Raw genomic sequence first — 10,871 nt, 5'->3', positions numbered from 1 at the left:
TCTGGTACCGCTCAGCGTCATTTAGTTTCTCCTCCAGCTCAGAGATTTTCTTCTCGTGGTCAGAAGAGGCCTTTTGGATCGATGTAACATCTTTTTTCATATCTTGAATTTCACTGAACAGGAATTCGGCATTTTCTTTCAAGTCTTTAATATTTTCCGCATTTTGTTTAATGAGTTGACCAAGCTCATCTGCCTTCTTCTCCAGGCCGTCAGCTCTTTCATTTATTTTGTCTGCCAGCATTCTTACAATATTTTCTTGTAGGTCGGCAAGAGTAGGCTGGGCTCTGTCCTTCTTTGACTCCATTTTCCCCTTCTTAGCCGCCGGTGTTATCGGTGCAGTCAGATTCAGGTAGGGGAATCCGTTCAGGGCTGTGAGTCTTTGCATAGCTGTGCATGTCCAGGGCGCTTGCTTCCATGTCCTTAACAGTGTCGTTGAAGGAAGGTGAGAACAAGTTTCTACTAACTTTACTAGGCCTGGGTCTTATTTTTCCGCGTCCTCGTGCTCTTCCTCTACATCGTTCCATAGAGGAGTTGGATCAGTTCCAGCTCTGCACGTGAAAAGTTTGCTGGCTTAGTAAGCTTACTGCTAGCTTTCCTGGTTCAATAAAAGTTTTTTTTTTTTCCAATATATATATATATATATATATATATATATATATATATTATTTATTTCTTTTATATATATATATATATAGTTTTAGCTTCCCCCGTTCTCTACTTAATCAATGTTCCATTTCCATCAAGGTATGTTGATTTCTTTTAGGTGTGAAAAATTGACAGAGTTGTCTCACGCCATCATGCCCCCACTAATCGTTGTAGTACAACTCAAACTCCAGTGTCTCTGGACAACTACTTCTGACGTGGATTACGTCATTTTCGAGCGCCGCGCGCTGCGAGCAACCGGCCACAACACGGCTAACTCTGCGGCGGTCGGCTAGTTTAGCTGTAGTTTGCGACTGTTATTTTTCACAAAATGGATTAATACTTTTCCGACTCTGAAGTGGTGGACGATGACTTTGTTTACGATGGACGTCCTCACCGTTTGAGCCAGAGTACACGGACGAGGAGCTCGTTGAAAGGAGGACGCGGAGGCAGAGAGAGGAACAGCTGGCCAAACGACAACAAACGGCTGCGCGTCCACGAGTAGACGGTAACTGGTGGCGTTCTTGTGGACAATGTTCAATCCTTTAAACTCATCTTTATCTGACAGGTAGAAGAAAGAAAATCATTTGTTTTTATTGATTTAATATGATCAATACACATGATCTTTGATGTGCCTCACTGAAGTCAAGAAATTGACTAATTGACTGAAGTGCTTCAGTCCTGCTTCGTCCAACTGAGACGTTTAACCACGCCGATCTAGATCAGGTCTAGATCTATGCTTTTATCTCCTCCAGACTCGACTATTGCAACGCACTTTATTCTGGTATCAGCAGGAGAAACATGCACAGACTGCAGCTGACACGAAACGCTGCTTCAACTCACTGTCATCTCATGCCTGTGAATATTCTCATTCATCCAGGTCATTGTAAGCTTTTAAGCTTTTCAATCGTTCGCAACTGGACCTCGTCAGTTTGTCTCTAGCCATGTCATCTCATGGCTTTTCTTAACTGATCACATGTGCTGTGATTGTAAAAGTTATTTTATGTTTTAAACTTTATTTACATTTTGTTCTTTGTTTTTACTGCAAACACTTTGTAACTTTGCTCTTGAGAGGTGTCACTGTATACACAACAATAAAACAAGTTATTACAACCAAACAGGCGTTGTGAAAGGGGTTTGATTAACAGGTGTCTCCGCCTGTTTCGACCTACACCTAAACTTCAACAGGGAGCCAAGTATTTCAAACCTGTCCAAGATGTCTGATTCATTTTTTCTGTGTGGCGAGTGCACTTGAGTCTCTCAGATAACTAGTCAGACCAGTACGCAGTCACCACCGCCGTGGATTGATGTGAACAGAAGAAATTTAACATGAGAATGGCTGAAATCAAGTGTGTTGTGTTCGTGGTGGTCCTGACATTTCTGCAGAGTCTCGCAAGAGGAGGTGAGTGAGGCGTTCACAGCCCGTCTAATCTTATACCAGTAAAAACATCACAGATTAAATCACAGATATGTCTAAACTTGGTGTACCGCATCAGTCACGGTTGGATTGATAGTATAGCAGATACCACTTTCAGAGTATGAAAGTGGTATCTGCCACTGTTTTAAGATATGATCCTCTGAGACAGTAGCAGATAAACTGAATCTGATTCGTACAACTCATACTTTGAGCACAATAAACTTTCCTTGTATGGAAGTGGAGGCAGAAATCTCACACACTGATCTCTCAGCATCCTGGCTCATGACAGCAATACTGTTGTTATATACTGTATATATGAAATAAATGAATCTGCAGTCGAGGTGAAAGGAACTGAGAGCGTTATTTAGATTCCATTTTCAGATCAGATTTCAGTGGAATCCTGCAGAACCTGTTGCGACACACACACACACACGCACAGCAGGTAGCAGAACCTGCAGTTCAACCTGCAGCAGCTGTCAAATAACTCCTGAAGAATTTCTTTACGATGTGGTTTTGTTCTTGTTGTAATTTTCTTTGTTTGTGCAGCACAAGGTGACAAATACATGAATAGTCACTGATGTTGCTCTACCTGATGGTGCAGACCCTGAGGTGTCCTGTGTTTCCATGGAGAGCTGCATCTTACCGTGCAGCTTCCAGGGGGGCAGTGAAGCAGTCATCCACTGGATTCAGGTGACAAGAGACACAACCAAGACCAGCTGGCACGCCAGGACCAGCTCTTCAGAGGCAGGACATCATTGTTCAAGGGACCAGATCTCCAGAGGGAACGCCTCGCTCCAGCTGACGGGGGTGGAGGTTCAGGACCAGGGAAGATACAAGTGCTACACCGGCACCAGCACTGGCAACAAGGAGTCATTTATCAACCTAAAAGTGAACTGTATGAGAAACATACATAGAATACACCCATAAAAACATTTAACTGATGTCTTTGTATATCAACATCATGCACTTCTAATCGTCATGTAGGCACAGCTCCGATAAACCAACCATCAGTCCCCCCGAGTCCTCCACAGCCCTCAGTCAAAGGAGAAGAAGGTGAGCAGTGAGAACTGGAGAGCAATGGAGGTCAAAGTTCAAGCCTGAACCTTAAACCCTAAAATTGTAATAAATAGTTATTAATATTGTTTGCTGGTGGGGAGTCCCAGGTTATAACCTCTGTGTGTACCTGTATGTGTTTCACTGAATGGCAAATAAATGTATAGATTAGTGAGTAAAAATACACATTTGAGTAAGTTGTGACAGTTCAAAATTCATGTTGTCTTATTCTGTATAGTTTAAGTCAGGCATGTCCAAACTATTCCATAAAGGGCCGTGTGGCTGCAGGTTTTCGTTCCAACCAAGGAGGAGCACACCAGGCTGGAATCAATTAATCAGATGATCTCAGTCTTCAGCTGATAACTAAGGGATCCCTTGATGTTGATTGGTTGGCCTGGTGTGCTCCTCCTTGGTTGGAACGAAAACCTGCAGCCACACGGCCCTTTATGGAATAGTTTGGACATGCCTGGTTTAAGTGCACTATTATGTTAATAGAGTTTTAACCAACTCACTGAAAATATAACAGAAAATTAGTCGACATCAAGTATCTTAAATGTGCACTTCACACATTGAACTTCGAGTTTAGTAAAAAATATGATGAGTGAATGTAATGAGGAAAATGGCATGATTGGAGGAAGGCTACTTATAGAGCAACGGAAGGGAGTGCTTCCCCCTTCTGTCACTGTGGCCTGGCTGCTGTAGGAGGAAGCGTGGTGGTGACACGTGCCGCGAGGAAGACCAAACGTTTCTTTCGGTAGGTTTTATACTCACAGAAATAACGTTCTTTGGCACTCAAAGTGAAAGAAACGCATCATAAATGTATCTTGTCTTGTAGATTGTATATCAAGCTATTGATTCAGTTTAATGGAAATAGTGCGACAGGAGCTATAAATTGTTTTTCCTCTTGCAGCGCAGCCACTGCAGCATCACACACGCCGCTGGTTTGGCTGCTGTATGCTTTCTGAAAGGTACAGCATATTGGCTTTACGTTGTTTAAACAAACATTTTTAATTTCTAATTTGCTGTACAATTGGCTAATTCTGTGTCTGTTTTATAGAACTGTCGTCCTGCGCAACACTATGTCACTGTTTTCTTTCCCACATTAAGAGTTTTTTTTTTAATCAACGGGCCATTTTTCAGTTGTTTTCTTTCATTCGTCGTTGAGTTCATATGATATTTTGGTAATTAATCTGAGCTGAGTGCGATTCTGTCCTGGGCAATGTGCAATAATTTTACGGGTGAAGTGCGATACATTTATGCGCATGTGCGATCCTTTTCCTCAACTCAGAGACAGCCTGTTTGAAGGTCCCTGGTGTGAGTTTGCAGTGGCATTCGTTTTGTGTGTGTGTGTGTGTGTGTGTGTGTGATCATATGATTATTACTGTTTGCTGTGGGTTTGTTATCTTGATTTTTTTGAGCCACTATTTACCTGTCTCTGAGGTTGTTGCCAAGTGATTGCTCGGCAGCTACAAGCATCTTGTCCTGCATCTCAGCCTAGTGTATTGTACCTCCTTGCATCCCATGCCATGAGTGTGTATGACACAGCGCAGTCCAGCTCGATTAGCTGCCCTGTAGTTATAATCTGTTTTTTATGAATTATTGAATGTGTAAATAAATTAGCTAATTTAATTGAAGTTGGCAGCCTCCTGTCCATTAATTTGAGAGCTTACCTGTGGTTGACCAATCAGTTTGGTGCTGAAGGTGATGTTTGTTATTTGCTAGCTTTCCAATACTACATAAATGTACTTAGTTACATTCCAGCATTGAGTTACTCTCCCTGAATATTTTCCCTTCTCCATGTGTTTGCTCTGTCGTCCTTCTCTGCAGCTCTCAGAGTGAACCTGCATGCACAACATGTTTTCCTGCATGTTGTCAGATGCTGCGAGACCAGCAGAGGGACCTGGAGCCCCTGGATAACTGGATCAGCTCCTCTCTCCTGCAGTCAGAGATTTCTGAACATGGAGGGAGTGTCCTGTGCTCTGGGTCTGCTGGTCGGGACTTTTCTGAGGATTTTGACTCCTGCCAGTGGAGGTAGGTCAGTGAGGCGTTCACTGGCAGCCGCTCCGTGTGGTTGTTTGTTGTGCATCTTGTTGTGTATCTCTGTCGCTCCGAAAATCTTCTGTCTGAAGCTGCTTTTACTTCCGAGTAATCGGAGAATACGCCCGAGCCGGAAGTCATCTTAAAAAACGTGTAGGCCTCTGAAAATAATGATATTTAATAATGATAATAAACATAATAATCATAATCACAACCATAATAATAATAATAATAATAAGATCCATGTTTAGGTTCACACAGATACGTTTTCCAACTGTCCCGAGTCTCGTTAAAGGACGTGATCTGACAGCTTCGATTGATCAGTGATCACTAACAGTAAACACGATGGAAACATCCCATTTCTCAAAATTTTATCCACGTTTCCCTCACTTACGTCTTTTCCCTGCGTCTTAGTCCGTCATTGAAGGAAAGGGAAACCACGCAGGGAGGGAAGGAACGAGGAAACAGTTTTTTAGGAGAATTTGATAAATGTGTAGTTCAAGTAGACACACACACACAAACAGACGAAGACACACACATACGCAGTCACACACAACGACAGATACACACACACACACACACACACACACAAATGCATGATGAAAACCCCATCCCCCCTGCCCCCTTGTTAACGCCGTTAGCTCTATTAGCGCCGTTAGCACATACACACACACACGCATGCACATACAAGTAACTTGATTACAGAGATACACACAGAGAAGACTTAATGTGCTCCTCAATCATTGCTCAGTGAAAGATGATCATGTGTATGTTGACAGAGATGGTTTCCCCCGGCTGGAGAGACAGCAAGCTCCAATTGTGGCAGTGGCAGCAAGCAGTGGCACTTCCTGTGGCAGCATAATTCTGCCGTGGCATTTACCACAGTCTGTGGCAGCTGCCACGGCATTTGCCGCTGTCCTGGCAGCTGCCTAGGCATGTGCCGCTGTCTGTGGCAGCTGCCACGGCATTTGCCGCTGTCCTGGCAGCTGCCACGACATTTGCCAGTATCCGTGGCAACTGCCACGGCATTTGCTGCTGTCTGTGGCAGCTTCCACGGCATTTGCCGCTGTCCTGGCAGCTGCCACGACATTTGCCAGTATCCGTGGCAACTGCCACGGCATTTGCTGCTGTCTGTGGCAGCTTCCACGGGCGTGCTGCGGCAAATGGGCCAGTAGTATAATAGCATTAATTAAGCTTGTTGTTTACGTGCTGTGTACTGTTTTTTAAAAATATGACCAGTATAATATACATGAAAGTACATGATTTGTTTCCGCCTATGGCCTGAAAAAAATAAAAAATGACAATGAATCTCAATTGAATCTGCCAGGGCAAGTGCAGGTCCTGAGTGGTTTTCCCCTATTCAGTGATGCGATTAGGCTGCAGGATTAATTTATGATCAACGCTGCCACACGCACACACACACACATCTATGTCTATATCTATATATAAATTAATCCCGCCATACACTCTGTTTTTCATACCTTGATTAGTTTCCAAGAAATAAACTGTGTCTCTGAGATGTTTTTTTAAAATGTGATCCTTGTTTGCCAGTTCTGGTGGGCGTTGATTCTCCACTTGATACCCTCCAGGGTTGCCAGGTATGGGGAGCAATTAAAATATTGAAGCCTCAAACCCGAAATGTGTCAATAAATCTGGCTTTGTCATTAAAACCGTATCTGGAAACTTTGTTGAAACAAATTAATCTAAATTTCAAAGGATGCATTTCTGACAGATTATCACTTCTGTACTTACCTTGCCTTTTATCCTCCTTACTTGCCAACTTTGTCCCTTAAATAATAACAAAACATGGGCAAGGTTCGCAAAAATTCGACATATTGTCGGACTGCACACACATAATGTATGTAGGAGCCGAACTGTGTCACTGGTGGATTATTCGTCTCTTGATTTGCTTGGTCTGGTTGCCACGGTGATGCACAGGGCTTGGGTCACGTGGGCACTGGGGATGATTGCCGTAGGTGATGTAGGGAGCTGGTTTACCTGTTTTTTTTTTAATTTAGCAGCACATATAGTAACTCACCCTCTATCTAAAAAACGTGATACCATGATAAAAACGCCTGATTAAAGCATAAAAATAACAGGATGGATGGATGGATGGATGGATGGATGGATGGATGGATGGATGGATAGATGGATAGATGGATAGATGGATAGATAGATAGATAGATAGAAAGAAAGAAAGAACACTCAGGACCTGCACTTGCCCTGGCAGATTCAATTGAGATTCATTGTCATTCTTTTTCGTTTTATTTTTTTCAGGCCATAGGCGGAAACAAATCATGCACTTTCATGTATATTATACTGGTCATACTTTTAAAAAACAGTACACAGCGTGCAAACAACAAGCTTTCTGAATTAAACTTAATTACATATAGTTACATTTAATAAAACAATTATTGATTGCTTAATTAATGCTATTATATACAGACTAATTCATGGCAGCATTACTCATTAATTAATCCCCCAGCCCAATCATATCACTAAATGTATCATTGAAAAACACTCAGGACCAGCATTTGCCGCAGCACGCCCGTGGAAGCTGCCACAGACACTGGCAAATGCCGTGGCAGCTGCCAAGGACTGCGGCAAATGCCACGGCAGAATTATGCTGCCACAGGAAGTGCCACTGCTTGCTGCCACTGCCACAATTGGAGCTTGTCCCTGCTGGCCGGCAGTAGCCCCCCATGTCCCTTTCAAAATTTCCCAGAGGGAATTTTCTAGATTGACATAAATGTTTGTGTAGAAAGTAAAGTTTTTTTTAGTGGTTTTCGTGCAACAACACCCAGTTTTATCACTATACTGGACAAAGAGGACACACCTGATTTAATTGAATTTTTATTTCAGTATTTAATATTTGTCTGAAAAATTCATGATTTAGCCACGATGTGAGCCAGTGACTCCAAATCAATACCAAACCCAATCAGGACGACAGTAACGCTCTCTCTGCTGGCTTTGTGTCTCTCTGTAATCGCATGATTTACTTTCCAATAACAGCATGTTAACGGTCACTTCTAACAGAGGTTCTGGTTCAGGGGTCCTGACCTGAACCTGGCAGGCCTCTGCAGTGATGCATGATAGTAACAAGGCAACTATCTGTCACCTTCTGACCCTGGTGAGCACCTTCATTTATTATTTTCTAGCTTCAGAATAAAGATGAATGAAGAATGTTGCTCTACCTGATGTTGCAGACTCTGAGGTGTCCTGTGTTTCCATGGAGAGCTGCATCTTACCGTGCAGCTTCCAGGAGGGCAGTGAAGCAGTCATCCACTGGATTCAGGCGACAAGAAACACTCATGTTCACTCCTACTACCACAACCAAGACCAGCTGGCACGCCAGGAGCAGCGCTTCAGAGGCAGGACATCACTGTTCAAGGACCAGATCTCCAGAGGGAACGCCTCGCTCCAGCTGACAAGGGTGGAGGTTCAGGACCAGGGCAGATACAAGTGCTTCACCGGCACCAGCACTGGCAACAAGGACTCATTTATCAACCTAAAAGTGGACGGTAAATATAGAAAACCACTGGTTAATTAAATTATAAATTATAAATTAAATTCTATATCTGTTACTCTAAACTTTTTTTTTTGCAGCTCCGGTCCATAAAGTCGACATTGAGCAGGTAGAAAACAGGATCACCTGCAGCTCAGAGGGGATCTACCCTGAGCCTGAGCTCACCTGGTCCACCAGCCCTCCATCCAGCGAGACCTTCAGGAATACAACCGCAGTCCAGCAGACTAAGCAGCAGCTCTACAACATCACCAGTTCTCTGATGCCTTCAGACAGTGTTTCTGAGCTGGTCTACACCTGCACCGTCAGCACTCGCAGGAACAGGAAGGGAGCCACTCTGAGGCAACTGCGTGAGTATTACGTCTCAATAAACCTGGTTGATATCAGCACAAGATTCCTGCAACTACACAAGACACTACTGCAAGAAAACCTGCAGATTTAAATTATAAACTCAATTTTTATTTAAAAGCAGGAACATCTTGGTGAAGCACAGCAATTATAAATGATTCAGCCATCAGACCTTCATCAGGTACAGCAGATCCACACAAGTTAAGGCCACAAAGACTTTACAAATGTTTACAGTTGTCGTAGGACGGGCTTTTACAGTGCATGTCATATGAAAACAAGACAAATCCAAAATCATGTTGTTAATAATATAATTTACTGACTAGTGAAGATGAAAAATGGAAACAAGCAAACTCTTTGGAGAAAAATCAAAAATCACACTAATCAAAGGTCTTAATTATCAAAAACAAACATTTTACAGTAAAGATGAAAGAGATTTTTTACATTATGAGAAAATAGCAACAATGCAAATGAAACAGGATCAAACACAAAAGCTGCATCACGTCACCTGTTTTCTGACAGTGTTTCTGTGCCACTCACAGGTGTTTTACTGTGTTTGTGTTGTATCACTCAGCTTCTGTCAGTGCCTCCAGCACTCACACCAGAATCCCCTGCAGAGCCTCAAACACTTCCCTCCTGGACTTCAGCCTCGTTTGGATGTTCAACCACAGTCAGATCATCCTGAACCAGACCAGGACCAACGTGAGCCAGCCGGTCTCAGAGCAGTGGAGGCAGCAGGTGAAGGGTGTGTCGGAGTCCGGCGGCCTCATACTACAGAACTTATCTTTGAAACAGGAGGGGATGTACACCTGTGAGCTCAGTAATGATGAGGAGACACATGTAACCAACACCTTTCTGAGAATACAGGACGGTAAGCTCAAGTCCGTTCATTTCTGTCATTTAAACGATCAGCATGAAATCACTGCTTTGGTGTTTAGACACGGTTTTCGACCAGAGGCAGCTGATGAATTTGTGATGGTGCACAGGTGGAGGAGAGGTGCAAACACGTGGGAGGCACATCTCTTTCTGGAGCAAAGCTCAAACAAAATCAACTGAATACTGGGAGCAGATGTGCAGAAATAATGACATAAATGTAGTTTAGCACTACGATCTCAGCCCAGCTCTTAGACTGGGACATAGACTGGGACATAGAGGGAGATGTGAGCAACTTTATAGGTGTGGAGGCACTGACAGAGGATGTTGCCATGGTGATGTAGATGGTTGCCTGGGTGCTGGCAGCAGCATTACCTGTCCTGATGATTGCTTTAAACATTCGAAACTTTGTGGATTTCTAGAAATGAAAACGTAATCTGCTCCGAGTGAACAACGTCTCAAACTCTCCAGAAAGGCTTCAAACAAACATGGAGGCTTTGCCCACCTGGTGCTTTGGTTTGTAGAAAGTTCAGTTCACTGACTCTCTTCCTGTTTCAGGCAGTCAGAGTGATGTCACAGGCATTACTGTAGCTGTGGTGGTCGGAGTCATTTCTGCTGTGGTGCTCACAGGCCTTGTGCTGTACTGCAGGTGTAAAAAGGTGAGAACACATCCTGCCCTCTCCTGATAATTCTTCACTGTCTGATGATGATGATGTGTTGTTCACAGACAGGAACAAGACCAGACCTTTGTATGGTAAGTATATTTTACAGATTGAATACTGAGGCACTCCCACAATGACTGTACATTTACCTAAATCACTCTGCACACCTGGATGAACCCTGTCGTAGCTCTTCCTCCTGAGCCACAGCCTCCCCCTGAAACTCAGTACAAAACATGAAGGCACCTTAATTTATGCTGATGATGAACTTTTCTTTTCTTTTGATGGCAGACCAGCAATGAAGGTACAATCTGAACAGCAG

This window comes from Chelmon rostratus, chromosome 20, assembly GCF_017976325.1.
Source record: "Chelmon rostratus isolate fCheRos1 chromosome 20, fCheRos1.pri, whole genome shotgun sequence".
NCBI lineage: Eukaryota > Metazoa > Chordata > Actinopteri > Chaetodontiformes > Chaetodontidae > Chelmon > Chelmon rostratus.
The sequence above is the reverse complement of the archived record's forward strand: the minus strand, read 5'-3'. Positions refer to the sequence as shown.